Here is a 21,822-nt window from a genome sequence, read left to right on the forward strand (position 1 = left end):
TCATGATCTTTTATGTTGAATCCTTGGCATAACTCTTCTAGTGATTCATAAATCCAAATTCTTTGAGCTTTAAAGATATTTTTTATGTATACTCAAATATTTTATCATCATCAAAAAGGGAGAGATTATTGCTCTAAGAATTAATTTTGATGATCACAAACCATTTGAGGGGAGTACTAATATATTTTCTATCTTTAGATTTTATTTTTGTGATATTTCAGATAGTCTAAGAGATTGGGTTTGAAAAGCATTATCAAGTATGCCAAAAGTTGATGTTTCAGCAAGTTGAAAATTTTTTTTAAAACTTTTGAGAGTGTCCAAATTGATTTGAATTCACTTGAGAGTATTTGAAAGTATTTTGGTAAGTTTCAGATCTTAAATACATAAAAAATTAGATTGGAATAAAATGGAACGACCCATCTGGATCATCTCCTTTCGTTGGGCAGCCGACATGCTTCATTTTGACTCATGGTATGCAATGGGATGACCCACCTCAAACGACCCATATGATTGGGACGACCTACCTGGGATGAACCCTGAGATCCTGAGACCAATATAGAAGGTTGAACTTTCTGTCTAGTCTATTGGGACACCCCATGGGACGTCCCAATGCCAGTGGGACGCCCCATGGGACGTCCCATTCTTGGCGAGCTGCATAATGGCTAGTTTTCAGCCTATTTTTGATGCATTTAATGCATATTAAATACTCTCCAATGACTCTAAACCAACTCTAAGATATTCTCAAAGATAGATAGTGATTATAAAAGCTCTCTTGAAGAGGAAAATCATAAGTTTTGCTAGCATTCAAAGCTCACATCCATGAAAAGCTCATTCAGCCCTAAAAGAGAGAAAAAAGTATTCAATCACTTCACCAACCACTTTTCAATAGCAATCAAGTGTGGAATTCATTGAGGGTGTTCAGAAAAAGCTTTTTTCCCTTGAGTGTTGTATTTATTTTGCATTCATTGTATCTATTTAAGGAGATTGTGTGCTGAATTTCCTATACTCTATTTTTCTGAAATTGTATTTAGGTTTTTGAGTTTTGAGAGGTTCCAAAACTCATTTGGGTTGATCCGAACCCTGAATCGGATTGTTGAGGATTGGCTTGTACCCAAAAAATAAGTATTCTTACTTAGATAGCAAGGGTCAGAGTGTCCGATGTGTTGTAACTTTGAATCCATTTAGTGGATTGAATTTCTAAGTAGGGACTTGGAGAGTGGATGTAGGTGCAAGATTAGCACCGAACCACTATAAATTCTTGTGTTTGCTGTGCTTACTTCTCTTTACTTATCCTTTGTGCCATTTATTTGTATTCCTTCTTATGTTTGAATTGAATATCAACCCACTTCACTCGATCTCTTTAGCATATTATTTTAGTGGATTAATCTTTTAAAATTTTAAAAAGATCCAATTCACCCTCCCTCTTGGGCTCTATTTCTGGGCAACACCAGACCTATGGGGTTCATTATAATCTTAAAATTAATAAGATGCAGTATATAATGAATCAAAAATATCAATTTTATTAATAATATTATTGTCAATTATATGAGTTTGGAAGTTAAATTACAATAAACACCAATCGCCCCTATACATATACCCATGCTATCAAGGTGACGATCAAACTGCTGTATTGACAAGACCTTAGTGAACAGGTCCACTATATTGTTCTTGGTGTCAACTCGCTCTACGATCATATTGCATCTTTTGACTATCTCTCGAATGAGATGGAATCATCTTAGGATATGCATGGATTTATGATGAGATCTTGATTCTTTGGCTTAAACAACTGCTCCAATATTATCACAATAAAGAGGTACTGATTGTTTAATCTCTGAAACCACATCCAACTCTGTGATAAATTTTTTCATCCAGATGATCTTCTTTGCAGCCTCACTTGCAGCAATATACTCAGCCTCAGTGATCGAGTCAGCAACAGTTTACTATTTGAAATTTTTCTAACTCATTGCACCACCATACAAGATGAACACATATCCAGATATTGATTTGCTATCATCCGTATCAGATTTGAAACTAGAATCAGTATAACCTTTTAGTTTTAAATCAGATCTACCATATATTAAAAAAATATCTCTAGTTCTTCTCAAGTACTTAAGTATATTTTTCATAGCTTTTCAATGATCCTCTCCGAGATCAGTCTGAAATCTGCTAACAATGCCCAAGGCATAAGCCACATTAGGCTTGGTACATAACATAGCATACATTATTGATCCTACTACCGAAGCATAAAGAATAGAACTCATTCTATTTCTCTCTTCAGGTGTCTTAAGAGATGTTGGTGCAGAATTCCATCAAAACCAGAGTTGCTGGAGTTGAGATGACCGCGGTCACCATCGGGACCTGCAAGGGAAGTCTAAACCGAAGTTGGGGGTGCTCCGGTAAGACCCTCCGACACTCAAGTCAGTACTCTGCTTCAATAGAAATGGAGTGCTCGAGTGGAAATTTTAGCAGAGTTTTGAGATAGAGTTTAGAGCTTAGAGAAAAACATATCTGGGGGTCCCCTTTTATAGACGGAGAGTGTAACTGATTGACAGCGACATTTGTAACCATCTAGCAGTAGGCTGTTCAGAGCCACATAGAGTTTATCACGGAGAGTAGTGGCGTCAGGGGTCGTTCAGGGCCATGTGGAGTTTGTTACGGAGAGTGGAGTGGTGTCTGTTGTTGCAACTCACCAGAGAGTGGTAGAGCCCGGAGAGTGGAGTGGTGTCCGTTGTCGCGACTTGCCAGAGAGTGGTGGAGCCACATGAAATCTGTTGTAGAGAATGAAGTAGGGTAGTGGCCATTGTCGTGACTTGCTAGAGAGTTCAGATCTGTCATCTAGAGCTCGACTGAAAAGTCTGATGGAGCGGAATGGCTTTCTATCTCATCGATCTAGGAGAAGCTCGGATGTTTTCGAGGTTGCTGTTGAGTCTACTGTTATCGGATGCCTCGGGTGCTGATGCTACAGGCAGGAGTCATCTGCTGTAGAAGCTCAGATGGAGACTTTCTGTTGGTGAAGTCCGGTAGGAGTCTGATTGCTAGAGAAGTCTATCTGAGATTTGCCTGATGTGGAAGCTCATCTAAAGATTATCCGTCAGAGAAGTCCGGTCTCATGAAGAATCTGGCGGAGGGTCGACTGGCGGTGGACTTCGGATGGCGTTGGGGAGGTTCGTCCGGTGGAGGAGTCTGGGAATCCTGTGAAAGTCTGGATGGCGTTGTGGAAGTCCGGCTGACGCTATTGAAGGCTGATGGCTGGGGAGGTTCGGCAGACATCGGAGGTGATCGGTCGTTATAGAAATCCAACTGCTGGAGTCCGTCCGTTGTAGAAGCTCGTCCTATATCCATCCGCTATGGAAGTTCGGATGGAGTCTGGTTCTTGTAGAAGGCTGAAAGGAGATCGCTTATTGTAGAAGCTCGGTCGAAGATCGATTATCGTGGGAGCTCGGAGTGGTGATCCGACTGGTGGGGCCTGTCCTGTTGTAGAAGCTCGTCTGGGATCCGTTCACTGTAGGAGCTCGACTGAAGTCTGTCTGTAATAGAAGTTCGAAAAAACTTGTTTACAGTAGAGGCTCGAATGGAATTCGCTTACAGTAGATATCTAGAGTAGATCACCTGCAGTAGGAGTTCGGCTCTCGCAGGAGCTCGGTTGGAATCCGAAAGGCAGTCGACCGTCGTAGAAACTTAGATGGAGTCTGGTTACTGTAGAAATCTCATTGTCGGAGAAACTCGGATGTTGACGAAGTTCGAAAGAAGTTCAGAGTAGGATCATCCACGACCGAAAGAAGTCTGGAAGGGATTCGGAGAACTGTTGATTATTGTAGAAGGTCGACTGATAGTGAGGCCCAGAGAGTCCTTGGAGTGGCCCAGTAGATGAATGGAGAAGCTCATTGTCAGAGAAGTCTGGACGGTCGAGGGGGTTCAGAGAGACGCCACACAAGGTCGGAAGCCGAAAAAGTCCTAGAAGGGTCGGTCCTTTACAAACTTCGGTCGGGGGGTATTTTATACCCAACACCAGTTTCCCTACTTTCGAGTTCGGGTTTCGAGTGAAGAAAGTATAGAAAAATTCTCACGATAGAAGTTGCCCCCTTCGATTTTCGCACTAGGTGGTTGCCAGATATTTTGGTGCTTGGCGCGCTGGTGCCAGAGTCTTTTCAAATCAAAGTGATCCAAAAAGATTTTTTTGAATTCCCACTGGGGCGTGGCTCTAGGTACAGTGCAATAATGATTTTATCAGCTGTCAGCCATTTTCAACCGCCTACCATGGTGAGTGGGACACGCGGCGAGCATAGGTCGGCCAGAGAAGATCCGCAATCATTATTGCACCGAACCCTGGGGTCTATTTAAACACGTCCTCTTCCTTAAGGGGTTTCACTTTGCCTGAGAGAATCCCTCGGTCCCCTCCTCTTCCCCAAGAGCTCCAGCCTCCTTTAGCATCCTTCCCGACCTTAGGCATCCTCCGGGTCGACTTCCATCATCCTCGCTATCTTCCTGCACTCCTCGGGCCAACCTAGGTTAGTTCCGAAACTTCTTGCCATTTTTTTGTTCTTTCTTCTTTGTATTCCGTTCATTTAGCTTCCTTGAGAGCTTGTTTGCTATTTTTCTCGATTTTTTTTTGGATTTTTGTGGCTTCTATTTGATCCAAAATATCTTCCAATATCTCCTCTTCTAGCGGTTCTAGGAGTTCGTCAGCCCCAGTTCCTCAAAGTCCTTGGACCATAGACGAACCCATAGTTAGGACCGAACCTCGTCTGATCTTTGCACCGGACACCATCCCCAGCTCCTTGACTCTGGATGAACTCTCACTGATAGGATTCAATATGGAGTTCCTCTGGAGTATGAGCTGGAGCTTTCCGGGCCAACTGACCGGGCTAGCGACCCTCCTCCCAGTCGCTTTTGTCTGTACCAGGAGGCCTTCCATGTCGGACTTCGACTTCCACTTTCATTTTCTGAACATTTTTCTAGTCTCAGTAGCACCGAACTCCTTTAGGTTTTTGATAGGATTTCTTTCTCTTTGTAGTTTAGCTGAAGTTCAGCCGACTCTATCTTTGTTTAGGAACTTCTACACTTTCAAGCATCATCCCTCGGTAAAGGACTGGTGGTACTTCTCCCCTCAGTTTGGTAGAAAGGAGTTGCTGAAAAGCACCCCCTCTTCTATCCACAACTGGAAGGAGAGGTTCTTCTATGCCCGTTGCCCGACCTTGGAGCTAGGATTACCCCATTGGGGCTCTCTGAGGGATTCCATCCGTCGGGTTTCTAGCCTGGAAAGGGATGACCTCGAAGCCTCCAAAAAGCTCGAGGTCTATCAAGCCCCCCTCCTCTCCGAACTTCTGAGGGAACAAATCTTGTTCAACATCGGCCTGAGTCCTCTTAACCCTGTCGGTACCATTTTTTTTTTTTGCTGCTTCTCCTTTCTCTTATTCCATCTCTGAGCCATGTTGATCTTCTTTTATTGCAGACATGGATGCAGGTGTGGCTCGAAGGTTAGCCCAGGGTCTCAAGACCCACAAAAGAAAAGACACTTCGACTTTGGGGTCGGTGAAGAAAGCCAGGACAGAAGGGACAAGCTTGATCGTGCCTGCTCAGGTGGTCGTTGCCGTCGACGTCCCTTCCAACATCGAACCCGATGTCCCCCGAGCCCTTTCAAGGAGCCCCCCGATCGAGGATCCTGCTCCAGAGGCTCGTCTCGAGGGGGCACCCGACGTCGAAGGGAGGAAGAGAAAGAAGACCCTGGCCCGAAAGAGCTGCAGTCGCAAGGCTGCCGTCGAGGGGGCTGGCGGCTCTAAGGAAGACCTGGAGGAAAATCCCTTCAACAATAGGGATTTAATAAAGAGGCTGGTCGAAGGGTGCATTCTGCCTGAGGTCATCCAGAGGATCATCCTTGCTGATCCCGAGCTACGGGCTAGGACTCTCTGGGATCTTTCCTCGAAGTAGGTTAATTCATTTTTTCTTTTTCTTGCTTCTTTACTTAATTTATTCCTTAGCCTTTATATTGACTCCTCGGCCTCTCTTGCAGATTCGACACCAACTTGTCGCCAATGTCGAGGCGGTGAAGATCGCCAAGAGGGAGGCAGCTCGGGTGGAGGAAGGTCGCTTGGCTGGGGCTACCCACCTTGAGGAGAAGATTGCTGAGGTCTTAAGTCTCTAGGAGGTGCTGGAAAAGGAGGGACAAACCTCATCCGATTTGAGGACCGCCTTGGAGGAGGAGAGAAAGAAGGTTGAGGCCGAGGTCTCCGAACTGAAGGTGCAGGTTTTCGAGTTGAAGGCGCAGGTTTTCAAGCTAAAAGCGTGGATCCCGTCCCTGATCTCAGAGGCAGGGGCTCGAGCAGTGGAGGAGTTCAAGGCCTCCTCCGAGATGGAGGATCTATAGGTCTAGTTCGGCGAGGATGCCTTCATCAAGGGTTTCGAACTCTGCCAAGAGAAGGTGGCTGGAAGGTTTTTCGAACTGGATCTCAACTTCCTGGATGAGGCATCCGATGATGAAGCCGGACCATCCGAAGCCATTGCCGGTCCTTCTCCAGCTGGGACCTCATCGATCGCTGCGGCAGCCGCTACCGATCTTTCGGGGATGTCGAGACCCTCCACTTCTGCCCCAAAGGTCTGGAACCTCTAGCTTTGTATTTTTCCTTTGTGGTGACTTTTCTTCATTCTCTTATACTTGAAAATTAGTTAATCAATGAAATCAAATTCTTCTTTACAAAGGGCCCCCCTTTTTCTTTTTCTTCTTCTGGATTCTTTTCCTTCTCTTTTGTCTTCTTGTACTAATTTGAGTCATGGCGCTTTTGTCTTTCAACGACAGTGCCCTACCGAAGCTCTTCCCCTGCCACAGGGGATTCCTCTGAAGTCGATGATCCGAGACCTTAGAAGGAAAGTTTGTCAGTTGATGAGGAAATCCAAGAAGCTGGAAGATGAACTTCATCGGCTAAGAAAGAGCCATTCTGAAGTCACTACGAAGGCTATTCGCTTTCAGGACCTCCATAGAAAGGGTCTCATGGAATACACCCGGAGGAAGGCTGACTTTGTGATGGAGCTTGAGGAACTCTGAAAATGTGCCAGCGACCGATCTTGGACTCAGGCTTCCAAGATCAGCTCCCTTGAAGTCGAACTGGCAGTCGCACGGGAGAACATCAGCCAGTTGGAAGGGAGCTCATTCTGGCTCACAATCCAAGCCGACCATGATCAAGACTGGTCGAAGAAGTTCTCCAACCTTCAAAAGCAGCTGTAGGATGCTGAAGTGAACTACAATGCCTACCGAGTCGGCTGGAGTGGGCAAGTAGAGGACTACCGAAGGAAGCTCCAGACGGTGATTGACGAAGTTGCCCACCTTCGAAGGCAGTTATCTGAGAGAGTCCAGCTTGCTTCTGCACAAGGCTCTGATGAGCTCCGCTCCTTGAGGGGGACCATGGCAGAACTGTCTGTGGCCCTTGGGCGGGAGGAGGCCGAACTGCAGCGGCTGATGATTCAGTTGGTCCATGAGCAGCAGGCGGTCAAAGATGCCGAGGCGGAGTCCGACGTCCTAAGGAAGCGGCTTCGAGAGTCGGAGGGTGAGAGCTGGCGGTTCCACCAGATGTATCGGGATATGCTGCTGAGAATGATGGAACTAGAGGAAGAAGTCGAAAACTTAAAGCAATCCCTAATAAGGACCAAAACTGAGAGCTCGAAGTCGGAAGAAGCTGGGCTTCCTTAGAGCTCTTTTTTTTTTTTTTTATCTTTCATCCTTCCATGTATTCTTTTTCTTTTCTTGTCGTTTCTCTTCTTGGCCTTCAAGGCTTTGTAATGTATACTTCACTAATGAAATGAAAAGGAAATTTTTTATTACCTTGTCCATTCTGGTATTGAGTTATCGTTTACCGAACTTCTTTTGTCTTTTGTCTTGTTCGACACCGTCGTTGTTTGAAGGTTTCCAGTCGTCGCTATGTTGATTTGCCATTTTTGGTTCATGACCGTAGGTCTTTTCGAGGCCATTTGAGTTTGACGCTTCCTTCCGGTGCTCGAGCTTGGGGACCCGAACTTCTCGTTACTTTGAGGAAGGTGATTTCTCCTTGACCTGTGTTGAGTTTCCTCTTAGTGACTGAGGGTTTTTTGATAGGAGTATCCTTCCTTGTTGAGATGAGGTCTCTTGGGTCTTTGATGTAGTTTGTTTTTTACTTATCGCTGGTGTAGTTCGTCACTTTCCCTTTTCATCTCTTTTTTTTTTGTGTTCGAGTGAGGATTTTTCCTCTGCTCTTAACGGGGTCGTGAGAGCATAGAGGAGCCGTTGAGGAGGCTTTCCTCCTCATCCGATCTTGATCGATTGGGTCTTTGTTTGCATCAGGATGAGGTTCTCCTCTTGTTCCCAACAGTCAATTTCAGCCATGTTAGGATGAGGTTCTCCTTTTGTTCCTAACAGAGCTGTGGGGGCACGTAAGGGCCGCTGCAAGGGCCTCTCCCCCTATCCAGTCTTTAAGTAACCGGGCCTTTGACTTTGCTCATGTTAGGATGAGATTCTCCTCCTGTTCCTAACAAGACTGTGGGGGCACATAAGGGCCATTGCGAGGGCCTCTCTCCCCATCCGATCTTTAAGTAACCGGGCCTTCGACTTTGCTCATGTTAGGATGAGGTTCTCCTCCTGTTCCTAACAAGGCTGTGGGGGCACACAAGGGCCGTTGCAAGGGCCTCTCCCCCTGTCTGGTCTTTAAGTAACTGAGCCTTCGACTTTGCTCATGTTAGGATGAGGTTCTCCTCCTATTCCTAACAAGACTGTGGGGGCACATAAGGGCCGTTGCGAGGGCCTCTCCCCCCATCCGGTCTTTAAGTAACCGGACCTTCTACTTTGCTCATGTTAGGATGAGGTTCTCCTCCTGTTCCTAACAAGGCTGTGGGGGCACATAAGGGCCGTTGCGAGAGCCTCTCCCCCTGTCCGATCTTTAAGTAACCGGACCTTCGACTTTGCTCGTGTTAGGACGAGGTTCTCCTCCAGTTCCTAACATACTTAATTTCGACTGAATGAGGAAGTTACTTCCTATCGTTATAAGCTTATGCTAAATGGATAAATATACAAATATACAACTTTTATTTAAGGTAAAGCTATTGGTAATACATTCGCAAATTTTTCGAATCCTATAGCTGCGGAAGGTCTGCTCCCCGTCGGGGTCCTCTTGAGATGGAGTTGATAATCCCAATCGGAGGCCAATCTTCAGACTGCTCCTCCCTCCTTGGCGGCTCTGGCTGCGGCAGGGCCCTAGGCCAGTCTTCCTTACCTTCAGGTCAGCATCGAATGAATCTATCAAGCTGACCTCGTCTAATGAGCTCTTCGATCTCGTCGTGGAGCTGAATACACTCCTCTGTGTCGTGGCCATGGTCACGATGATAGAGGCAGAACTTGTTAGGATTGCACTTCGTGGGGTGTGTGCGCATCCTTTCCAGCCTTGGCAACTGCTTTCTAACCTCCATCAGTACTTGAGTTTTCGATGTGTTGAGAGGGGTGTAGCTGTGGAATATTTCTGGAGGAGAGCTCCACCGAACTCTGTTGTTCGGGCTCCTCTGCCTACGAGCCCGGGGAGGAGTTTGGGCATGCTTGTGTCCGGAGGGAGTTCGAGAATGTGGCCAAGCTTCACTCGGCCCTTTTTTAACTGCGGGCTTGCTGGAGTCCCCCGCTTGCCGCTCCTTCGCGGCCTCCTCATCCTTCATCTTGAAGGCTTCTTCTGCTCGAGCATATCCTTCAGCCCGAGCCAACAAATTAGCAAAGTCTCTAGAATTTTCTTTTCCAGAGAAAATAGAAGATCGTTCTTTTGAAGACCACCCTTCAGGGCGGCCATCGCGATCGATTGGTCCAAGTTTCGGACCTCCAACATGGCGACGTTAAAATGGTTGACGTAAGCTCGGATGGATTCTCCCTCCTTCTACTTGATGTTGATAAGGGACTTCAAACCTCTCCGGTGATGCCGGCTGCTAACAAAATGAGCCGCAACTGGTGGCTCATCTGATCAAAGGAGAAGATAGTACCCGACTTCAGTGTCGAGTACCAGTTCTTTGCTGCTCCCTTCAAGGTAGATGGGAAAGCTCAGCACAGGATGATGTCTGGCGTGCCATGGAGCAGCATCATTGTCTGAAAGGCCTCCAGGTGGTCAACCAGATCCGAGGTTCCATTGTAGCTTTCGAATTGGGAGAGCTTGAAGTTTGGCGGGATCGGTTCCTGCATGATCATTTGAGAGAAAGGAGGGTAAGTACAGATGTCCTCACCATAAGCAGGGGGAGCGTGGTGGAGCTCTTCGATCCACCGGTTCATCTCCTAGAGCCTTCGATCCAGGAGGTCCTCTCGATTGTGAGTCTCGAGGGTCTTCTGACAGAGTGGAGGTAGGGATCCTCCAGAAGTGGAATCGTGATCAGACTGAGGGCTCTCTACCCTCGGATTCTCTTTTTTGGAGAAGACAGGGCGACTGGCCCAAGTGGCCCACCCTACTGCTAGATTTTGGAACTCCGACGATGCTCTTTCCAACCGCACTAACATTTGCGGCTATTGCTGCTGCTGTTGCATGGTCTGCACTGCTTCGGTGAGGCCTCTGACTTGCTGAACCAACAGGTCGAACTGCTCCATACCGACCGCTGTTGCCGGAGGAGAAGGAGAAGCCTGAAAAACTAGAGGCGAGGTCGGAGCCTGAGATCTGGCTGCGGAGGTCGTGGATCGCCTGGTGGATGCCTTTCAGGGAGGCATCAGGTGGAGATCTAGTAGGAGAAGGAGAAGAGGATGTTGGAGAAGACGATCGGAGGCAATCTCGTTGAGCACTCCTTTAAGAACAAGGGTACTGCGAAGACACAAGGCCCTCCTTCTAGAGCCAATTATGTTGGTGCAGAATTCTATCGAAATCAGAGTTGCTGGAGTTGAGATGACCGCGGTCGCCATTGGGACCTGCAAGGAAAGTCTAAACTGGAGTTGGGGGTGCTCCGGCAAGACCCTCCGACGCTCAAGTCAGTACTCTGCTTCAACAAAAATGGAGTGCTCGAGTGGGAATTTTAGCAGAGTTTTGAGATAGAGTTTAGAGCTTAGAGAAGAACGTATCTGGGGGTCCCCTTTTATAGACGGAGAGCGTAACTAATTGGCAGTGACATCTGTAACCACCTGGCAACGAGCTGTTCAGAGCCGCGCAGAGTTTGTTACGGAGAGTAGTGGCGTCAGGGGTCGTTCAGGGCCACGTGGAGTTTGTTACGGAGAGTGGAGTAGTGTCCGTTGTCGCGACTCACCAGAGAGTGGTAGGGCCCAGAGAGTGGAGTGGTGTTCGTTGTCACGACTTGCCAGAGAGTGGTAGAGCCCAGAGAGTGGAGTGGTGTTCGTTGTCACGACTTGCCAAAGAGTGGTGGAGCCACGCGAAATTTGTTGCAGAGAATGGAGTAGGGTAGTGGCCATTGTCGTGACTTGCCAGAGAGTTCAGATCTGTCGTCTGGAGCTCGGTTGGAATGTCTGATGGAGCGGAATGGCTCTCTATCCCGTCGATCTAGGAGAAGCTCGAATATTTTCGAGGTTGCTGACGAGTCTACTATTGTCGGATGCCTCAGGTGCTGATGCTACAGGCAGGAGTCATCTGCTGTAGAAGCTCAGATGGAGACTTTCTGTTGGTGAAGTCTGGTAGGTGTCTGATTGCTAGAGAAGTCCGTCTGGGTTTTGCTTGATGTGGAAGCTCGTTTGAAGATTATTCACCGGAGAAGTCCGGTCTCATGAAGAATCTGGTGGAGGGTCGGCCGGTGGTGGACTTCGGATGGTGTTGGGGAGGTTCGTCTGCTGGAGGAGTCTGGGAATCCTGTGGAAGTCTAGATGGCATTATGGAAGTCCGACTGACGCTATTGAAGGTTGATGGCTGGGGAGGTTTGGCAGACACTGGAGGCGATCGACCATTGTAGAAATCTAGCTGCTGGAGTCCGTCCGTTGTAGAAGCTCGTCCGATATTCATCGACTATGGAAGTTCGGATAGAGTCTGGTTCTTGTAGAAGGTTGAAAGTAGATCGCTTATTATAGAAGCTCGGTCGAAGATCGATTGTTGTGGGAGCTCAGAGTGGTGACCCGACTGGTGGGGCCTGTCCTATTGTAGAAGCTCATCTGGGATCAGTCCGCTGTAGGAGCTTGGCTGAAGTCTGCCTTTAATAGAAGTTCAAAAAAACTCATTTACAGTAGAGGCTCGAATGGAATTCGCTTACAGTAGATATCCAGAGTAGACCGCCTGTAGTAGGAGTTCGGCTCTCGCAAGAGCTCGGTTGGAATCCGAAAGGCGATCGACCGTCGTAGAAACTTGGATGGAGTCTGATTACTGTAGAAATCTCGTTGTCGGAGAAACTCGGATGTTGACGAAGTCCGGAAGAAATTTGGAGTAGGGTCGTCCATGCCAGAAGAAGTCTGGAAGGGATTCGGAGAACAGTTGATCACTGTAGAAGGTCGGCTGATAGTGAGGCCCAGAGAGCCCTTGGAGCGGCCCGGTAGATGAATGGAGAAGCTCATTGTCGGAGAAGTCCGGACGGTCAAGGGGGTTCAGAGAGATGCCACACAAGGTCAGAAGCCGGAAAAATCCTGGAAGGGTCGGTCCTTTACAAACTTCGGCTGGGGGGTATTTTATACCCAACAGGAGACATCTTCTTAGAGAGTTGTATGCCATGACCTATGGGCAAGTAACCTCTTTTACTTCTTTTCATGTTGAACCTCTTCAAAACAAGGTCAATGTACCTAGACTGGGACAAGCCTAGTATCTTTTTCGATCTATCCCTATAGATCTTTATACCAAGTATATAGGATGCTTCATGAAAAATTTTTGTGATAGCCAAGTCTTGACTAATTGCAACTCGAGATATCATTCCCAATAAGCAATATGTCATCTACATATAAGATCAAGAAGACAATAGCAATCCCACTACTCTTCTTATACACACAAGGTTCGTCCATATTTTTGATGAAGTCAAATGATTTGACTGTCTCATCAAAATGGATGTTCCAGCTCCTCAATGTTTGCTTTAATCCATATATGGATCTATTCAGCTTGCATACCTGATTTGCTCTCCCACTTGAGATAAATCCCTCTGGCTGAGTCATATAGACTTCTTCCTCAAGGTTTCCATTGAGGAAGGCAGTCTTGACATCCATCTGCCAGATGTTATAGTTATGGTATGCTGCAATAGCAAACATTATCTGAATAGACTTGAGCATGGCTATCGATAAAAAAGTTTCTTCATAATCACACCTTATTTTTGTCTAAAATCTTTTGCCACAAGTCTGGCCTTATAGGTCTCTACCTGACCATCTGCTCCAAACTTCTTTTTGAAGACTCATTTGCAGCCTATTGGGGTCAAACCCTCAGGTGCATCAACCAACGTCCAAACATGGTTGGCATACATAGAGTCTATTTCGGATTTCATGGCATTGAGCCACTTGTCAGAGTCACTACTCATGATAGCTTTTGAATAGATCGTAGGCTCATCATTGTCAATGATGTGGATTGTCTTGTCATTCTCAATGACAAATTCATACTTGAGTGGTACACTATGCACTCTACTCGACCTTCGAAGAGGAGGTATGTGTAGGGGCTGTGCCTCAACAATGGGCACATCTGATTGAGAACAATTTGGTGAATCCTGGGTTGATTGTAGGTTTTGAATTTTCTCAAGTTCAACAGACCTCCCACTGCCTTTTTCTTGGATAAACTCTTTCTCCAAAAAAATATCATGCCTACCAACAAACATCCTTTGTTGAGTAGGGTTATAGAAGTAGTATCCTATACTCTCCTTAGGATAACCTACAAATCAATATTTTTCTGATCTAGCATCCAGCCTATGTCCATCAATATTTTTCACATAAGCTGGGCAATCCCAAATCTTAAGGTGCTTAAGATTGGATCTTTTTTCTTTTCATATTTCATATAGAGTGCTAGAAACAAATTTTGAAGGTACTTTATTTAAAATATACACTGTAGTCTCGAGGGTGTATCCCTAAAAGGATAATAGAAGATCCATGAAATACATCATAGACTGCACCATATCTAATAAGGTATGATTCTTTCTTTCCATAATTCTATTTAATTGTGGAGTATAAGGAGATGTCCATTGAGAGAGTATATCATTATGTTTCAAATAATTGAAGAACTCACTAGACAAGTATTCTCCTCCTCGATCCAATCAAAGAGCTTTAATACTTTTATCAGGTTGTTTCTCGATCATTCTTTGATACTCTTTAAATTTGTCAAAGACTTTAGATTTGTAATTCATTAAATATATATATCTAAACCTAGACATATCATTAGTAAATATGATGAAGTAAGAGTATCCATCTCTGGATTGAATCGACATTGGACCACACACATCAGTATGTACAAGGTTCAAAATGTCACTCGCCCGATCTTCATGTCCAATAAATGGAGTCTTGGTCATTTTTCCCATGAGGCAAGATTCACAAGTTTCATATGATTCATAATCATAAGGATCAAAGAAATTATCTTTGTATAACTTGTTAATCCTTGACTCATTTATATGGCTATGTCGGTAGTGCCAGAGGTATGTGACATTCACATCTTCCCTCTTTCTTTTCTTCATATTATCAACATGAAGCACACTATCATTAAGTGAAAGAAACATAAGACCATTATCAATAAAAGTACTTCCATAATATTCATTAGAAAAATATATAGAACAACCATTGTTCTTCGCAATTATTTTAAAATCTTGTTTCAATAACAATGATACAGAAATAATATTTTTAACAATATTTAGAATATAATAATAGGTCTTTAGTTCTAAAATTTTTTTCAAAGATAACTTGAAAACTCTGGTTCCTATGGCTTCGGCTTGAATGGACTCTCCACTTGCGCCGAACAGCTCAAAGTCACCTTTATTCAGATTTCTTATTTCCTGTAGACCCTACAACAATGTACAAAGGTATGAACCACAGGCGGTATTCAGTATCCAAGAATCTGACATTGAAGTACTTAATGATAAATTAGTTTGTATCATATACAAACCTTTAGCAACGTTTGCTGATTTCATGATTGCAAGGTACTCCCTGCAATTTTTCTTCCAGTGGCCCTCCTTGCCACAGTGATAATAAGTACCTTTGGCGGAGACCTTCTTCATCTTTTTCTTGGAGATGCCAGCCTTAGGGTTCAGCTTTTTCTTAGAATCCTTCTTCGCCTTCTTCTTGCTGATCTTATTAACATGAAGAACTTGAGCCTTTTCACTCTTGAAATGGCTCTCTACTGTTTTTAACATATTCAGTAGCTCAGGCAAGCTGATGTTCAGTTTATTCATATGATAATTAATGACAAACTGAGAAAAAGAGTCAGGAAGAGACTGCAGGATCAAATCCTGACTCAGTTCACCATCTATGGCAAAATCCAGCTATCCCAGATGAGTGATCAAATCAATCATCTTTAGGACATACATTTACACAGAAGAGCCTTCAGTCATACGGACACGAAAGAACTACTTCAATATCTCATATCGAGTAGTTTGACTTTGCTCCCTATATAACTTCTTAAGATTAAGAAGAATAGAGGGAACATCCATGTCCTCATGCTACCTCTGGAGCTCATTGCTCATGGAGGCAAGCATGATATATTTGACAGTTACACTATCATCTTTCTACATCTTGTATGTGGGCCTTTTCTCCTTGGAAGCATTTTTCTTAAGAGAATCTGGAGCAGATGTATCCAGAATATAGGAGACTTTATCCTGAGTGAGAATAATTCTCAAGTTCCTTAACCAGTCGACATAGTTGGGTCTGGTCAACTTATTAGTATCTAGGATACCTCTAAGGGACAGTGAGGATGCCATAAGTGTAGTTAATCTATAATGACAAAAATACAATATAAGAAGATAACTCATGAAGACATTCTTCATAACTAGACTAGAATTTTTATCTAATTGTGTCTCCCACTATTTTATCGAATGGTTCTTAGTGGGGTTGAGATCTCTATTACTCACAAACACCTTATGGATAGCATAATAAGTATTCATGAGTTCAAGAGTAGGTAACTTCTTACTAATTATACCTTTATAATTTTCAACATATTTCATTCTGAACTCTAGATTGTAGGGTTTTAGGGTGGGCATGCACAGCAGAAGCATAATGAATTTTAAATTTTAAATTAAAAAATTTTAAATATAAAACCCTTAAACTAGTATCTCTTTGATGATTAACAATCATATATAACATAAATTTAAAATTAAATTCAAGCTATAGAAGAATACATGCAGTGCTTAATCCAAATTCCGACAGAACCTCCACCAGGCGTCTAAATGTTCGCCCTCCAACGGTGATCCACACAGGACTATGATCAGGACACCAACTCTTTGAGATAATTTTTTCTCCAAAATTCTCACTCTGAGAATTTTTTTGGATACCAGGACATCAAGACTCTCTTCCTCTTCTCCTAGTCTTCCTATCCCTATCTTTTTTTTCTCCTTATCTTCCTTAATTCTCTTCCTAGACTCTTCCTAAAATCAGACTTGTCCTTACTATTTTAGACTTGTCTTAACAAGAGAAGGAAGGGACAAATTGGATAATAGTGAGAGGATGTTAGAAAGAAAGGAGGAATTGAAAATCTGAATGAATCCAATCCCCCGGCGCACCCCCCTTTAAATACTTAGCGATGGGTTGCCTTCGGGAATTATTCATGCCCCTTCCACATGCCATCTCACATCCATAAAAAAATTTCATGCCTGTGGATGAATTCTCATGCCCATCTAGAAGATTTTGACATATGGCAATCATCAAGAAAAAATCCAAGAGATGCTTCATGCAGAAGGGCTCTTCGAAATATTTTTCTCGATGATTCTCCGATGCGTCACGCAGCTTTCTATGGCATAATTTTTCTCTATCACCCATCAGTGCAATTTTGTCCATCCAATGGCCAAAAATGAAGGTGCTAACATTAGAATGGTGTGAAAAAAATCTCAGATTAAGAAGTAGCATGACAAATGGGTTAGAGTCCTTCACAAGTTAGACTCTTGGTCAGGCGCATAGATCAGACTGATAGGATTTTCAAATTCAATGAATTTTCATGTTTAAACCAAAAGGAATTTTAACTTTAAAATTATTATTTATATAAAAAATTAAGTTAAAAATTATTCAAAAATTTATTTCATCATGGAACATTGGATAAGCTCAAGGATGAGGCATCCCATCTCATGGGATGTGAAAGCTGTTTCTGCGCACAAAAACTGCACCCACGTACAAAAAAAAATCTTGACTCATGGAGACTTGGTTTTCTGGCTCCAAAGTTTTGATACATATAGGTAAGGGCCAACCCAACTCAAACATAAAATTGGATTGAATTAATTTGGCCTTAATTAGCCTAATCGGGAATCAATTTTGAACCTAATTTGAAACAAGGAGCTAGTTTTTGCAATATGTGCTAGCATGTCAATTTTGCAAATATGATCTAATCCAATTAGACCCCTAATCAATTTTCTTTGTGTGTGACCCATTGAATTCCACATCTAGTTAGTAATGGATCTGAGTACAAGTCAATTTGATTTGATTAGAATTTAATCTAGCCAATCTAGATCCAATCGAACTAATCTGATTTCAACAATTAGAACTCTTTCTAATTGGTGATTGAATTAAACTCTTTAATTTGATCAAACCCACAAGATAAGATTGACATCTAGCAATGTATCATGTTTATTTAGAAGATATAAAATTTTAATAAAAATATCAAAAATATCTTTTAGTGAAAAGTTACCATGCAATTTGATCCTGCGATCTCCCTGCACCCCGAATATGACTCCGGATATGGAATGATGTCAAATTCAATATCATACTCATATTTTTCTCAATCTTATATGATGATTCAATTAATAAAATATTAAAAATTCTTTCTAATTTTTATTCTATTTTGATCAAAAGCTTTCTGAATCATCAATCGATCAGAGCAAGTAAGATGTGATCTCCTCTTACCAGGAGTGATTGATTTCATGTTGACCTACTCACAATCTCTATACACATTCTACCATATCTAGAACATCTCGTACATGACTAAGTCATGAATGAGTATGAACCAAAACATATAGATTCATGTATACAAGGTTCTATGGTAGTCTCAGATCTAAGGATTATATGCACAACTCCCACTATAAGAAAACATCTTTTGACGGGTAAGTAAATTTCATAAGATGTTTCTTAAGTCAGATCAATTCAGTAAACTTATTCTCTAATGAGCACCCACTTCCTTGTATTAGTGTCTCACACAAGTGGCATATGAGATTAGCCACCCTCTCCATCGAGTATACATAGGAAGTGCTAGTCTATTCGGAATATTGATCCCCTTCTCAATGCTCCTATGACTAGGAATATTTTAAATCAAAATTTTTAGAATTTTAGATTTCATAGGTATGATCTCATCATAACCCTAAACCTTTTACCCTGATTTATAGAGTTCATCATAATCATTACAAAAGTAAGGTGCAGCATATGATAAAAAATACTTTTTATTATTTAATGAGTCAATACATGAGTCTGAAAGATTACAAGGAAAACCCATCAAAATATAAATTTTGATTGACTTGTAGGGCATATTCCTTTCAATCTTCCACTTGCACTAAAACCAATCGTCCTTATATTTTATCCCCATACAATCGAGATGGTGATCGAACTGCTGCTGTGGTAGAGCCTTAGTGAATGGGTCTGCTATATTATTCTTTGTTTCTACTCGTTCAATGACAACATCTTATCTTTCGATTATTTCACGAATGAGATGGAAGCATCTTAGAATGTGCTTGGATTTATGATGAGACCTTGGTTCCTTTGCTTGAGCAACTGCTCCAGTATTATTACAGTAAAGTGGTACTGGATTCTTAATCTCAGGAACGACGCCCAATTCAGTGATGAACTTCTTCATCTAGATAGCTTCCTTGACAGCTTCACTTGCAGCTATATATTCTACCTCAGTGGTTGAGTCAGCTATAGTTTGTTGCTTGAAATTTTTTCAACTAATAGCTCCACCATTAAGAGTAAAGACATACCCTGAAGTGGACTTGCTATCATCAGGGTCTGATTAGAAACTAGAGTCAGAATAACCTTCTAGTTTTAGATCAGATCCTCCATACACCAGAAAAATATCTTTAGTCCTTTTCAGATACTTAAGAATATTTTTCACTATTTTTCAATGATCCTCTCTTGGATTAGCTTGAAATCTACTAACTATGCCTAAGGCATAGGCAACATCAGAACTAGTATATAACATAGCATACATGATCGATTCTACTACCGAAGCATAGGGAATAGAACTCATTCTATTTCTCTCTTCTAATATTTTAGGAGACATTCTTTTAGAGAGATGTATGCCTTGACTCATGGGTAAGTAACATCTTTTACTCCCATCCATGCTAAACCTCTTTAGCACTAAGTCTATGTACTTGGATTGGGACATGCCTAACATCCTCTTAGATCTATCCCTATACATCTTTATACCTAGTACATAGGATGCTTCACCCAAATCTTTTATGAAAAACTTACTTGATAGCCATGTCTTGACCGATTATAACATTGGGATATCATTCCCAATGAGAAGTATGCCATCCACATATAAAACTAAGAAAATAATGGTACTCTCATTAGTCTTCTTGTATACACAAGATTCATCCATATTTTTGATAAAGCCAAATTCTTTGACTGTAACATCAAATCAGATGTTCCAAGTCCTCGAGGCTTACTTTAATCCATAAATAGATTTTTTAAGCTTGCATACCTGATTTGCTCTCCCTTTTGAGATAAATTCTTCTGACTGAGACATGTAAACCTCTTCCTTAAGATAACCATTAAGGAAGGCGGTCTTCACATCCATTGGCCAAATCTTATAATCATGATATGCTTCTATTGCAAGCATAATCTATATAGATTTGAGCATGGCAACAGGTGAAAATATTTTATTATAGTCAATACCCTATTTTTGCCTGAAATCTTTAGCTACCAATCTAGCTTTATAGGTTTCAACTTGGTCATCTGCTCCAATCTTTTTTTTATAGATCCATTTGCATCCAATAGGGGTCATACCCTCTGGTGCATCAACCAAAGTCCATACTTGGTTGGAGTACATGGAGTCTATTTTGGATTTCATAGCCTCTAGCTATTTGTTTGAGTCTCTACTCATGATGGCTTCCGTATAGGTCAAAGGTTCATCATTCTCAATGATGTGGGCTTCATTATTCTCAATAATGAACCCATACCTTATTGGTACATTCCGTATTCCATCCGACCTTCAGAGAGGTATATTTTATGATTGTACTTCATTAAAAAATATTTTTGATTGAGGATCATTTTGTGCCTACATTTGTAGGTCTTGAACTTCTCCAAGTTCAATTTTTTTTCCATTACCTCTTTCTAGGATAAACTCTTTTTCCATAAAAGTGGCATATTTACTAACAAACACCCTATGTTCAATAGGATGATAAAAGAGGTATCCTATACTCTCTTTAAGATAGCTTACAAACAAGCATTTATCTACCCTAGCACTCAGCTTATGTCCAAAATTTCTTTTAACATAAGCTGGACAGCCTCATATCTTAAGATACATAAGATTAGGCTTCTTTCTTCTCCATATCTCATATGGAGTGCTTGGCACAAATTTTGAAGGTACTCTGTTCAAAATATGGACAGCAGTTTCTAGGACATGTCTCTAGAAAGAAATAGGCAAATCTGTAAGGCACATCATGGACTACACCATAACTCATAAAGTATGTTCCTCCTTTCTGCTACACCATTTAGTTGTGGTGTATAGGGAGGGGTCCATTCTGAGAGAACTCTATTTTCTTTAAGATGATCTAGAAACTCATTTGATAAGTGATAGTACCGACAGGGTCAAGAGGGCTCAGGCCGACGTTGAATAAGAGTTGTTCCTTCAGAAGGTCAGAAAGGAGGGGGGCTGGATAGGCCTCGAGCTTATTGGAGGCTTCGAGGTCGTCCCTTTCCAGGCTAGAAGCCCAGCGGATGGAATCCCTTAGAGAGCCCCAAGGGGGTAATCCCAGCTCTAAGGTCGGGTATCAGACGTAGAAGTACCTCTCCTTTCAGTTGTGAATAGAAGAGGGGGCGCCTTTCAGCAACCCCTTTCTATCAAACTGGAGGGAGAAGTACCACCAGTCCTTTGCCAAAGGGTAACGCTTGAAAGTATAGAAATTTCTAAACAAGGAAAGGGTTGGCTGGACTTCGGCAAAGCAACAGAGGGAAAGAAACCCTATCAAAAATCTAAAGGAGTTCGGCACTACAGAAACTAAAGAAATATTTAAAAAATGGAAGAGAGCAATGACAAAAGGCGGGAGTGGAAGTCGAAGTCCGATGCGGAAAGCTTCTTGGTATAAATAGAAGCAGCCAGGGGGAGGAGTGCTAGCCCGGTCAGTTGGCTCAGGGAGCTCCAGCTCATACTCTGGAGGAATCCCTTACTGAATCCTAATCAGTGAGAGTTCCTTCGAAGTCAGAGAGCTGGGGATGGTGTCTGGTACAAAGACTAAATGAGGTTCTTCTACAGAGCTAAGGTTTTGGAGAGCTGGGATGGACGAACTCCTAGAACTATTAGAGGAGAAAATGTTGGAGGATATTTTGAATCGAACAAAAACCCTAAAAATCCTTAAAAAATTGGGAAAAATAAGAAATGAGAAGTTCGTGGAAAACTGAGCAGATGGAATGTGACAGAAAAAAATAGAAGAATAGCGAGAGAAAAAATAAAGAGGAGAGTTCTAGAACTAACCTAGGCTGGTTCGAAGGATGCAGAGATGCAGAGATGGGGACGACTCGAAGAACACCTAAGGCCGAAAAGGATGCTGAGGAGGGATGGAGCTCTCAGGAAGAAGAAGGGCACCAACAGGACTCTCAGGCAAAGTGAAATC

The sequence above is a fragment of the Elaeis guineensis genome, chromosome 5, assembly GCF_000442705.2.
Source record: "Elaeis guineensis isolate ETL-2024a chromosome 5, EG11, whole genome shotgun sequence".
NCBI classification, from domain to species: domain Eukaryota; kingdom Viridiplantae; phylum Streptophyta; class Magnoliopsida; order Arecales; family Arecaceae; genus Elaeis; species Elaeis guineensis.